This window comes from Fukomys damarensis, unplaced genomic scaffold, assembly GCF_012274545.1.
Source record: "Fukomys damarensis isolate Sample0158 unplaced genomic scaffold, DMR_v1.0_HiC HiC_scaffold_38, whole genome shotgun sequence".
NCBI classification, from domain to species: domain Eukaryota; kingdom Metazoa; phylum Chordata; class Mammalia; order Rodentia; family Bathyergidae; genus Fukomys; species Fukomys damarensis.
In genome coordinates this window covers 18,805,643-18,806,166 of record NW_022900950.1, presented here as the reverse complement: position 1 = coordinate 18,806,166, position 524 = coordinate 18,805,643, and positions in this window count along the sequence as shown.

Below are 524 nucleotides of genomic sequence, written 5' to 3'. Positions count from 1 at the left end.
ATATATATATATATATTAGGTATACTGGGGGATCAAACTCAGGACCTTGCACTTGCAAGGCAGGCATGGCACCACTGAGCTAAATCCCTGGCCCTAGTTTTCTATATTGACATAAAAGTTAAGATTTTTTTTCACAAGACTAGAAAATAATTGTCCCCAGAGTAGTCAGGTTGAAATTAGAAAAAATTATTTCCATTCCAGGCCCTTTAACTGAGTTTAGTCATTTTTTCTTTTTATAAATAAAAAGCTATTGCAAGTTTTATAAGTGTAAGAGGGTTTCTGTTGACTACACACCCTTACTGTGAACAGCAAGAGACTTAGGCTCTGGACATACAATTTATATACAATACTATAAGCACAAAATACTAATAGAATCTTTTAAAGATTAATTCTTAAATATATTTTACCTATAAGGCCTATGGAAAAGAACATTTGAAGAATTTAATTCATGTGTTCAATCAATATTTATTACCCTTTTCCAGGGGGTAGAGATATATATATATGTCTGTATATATGTGTGTGTG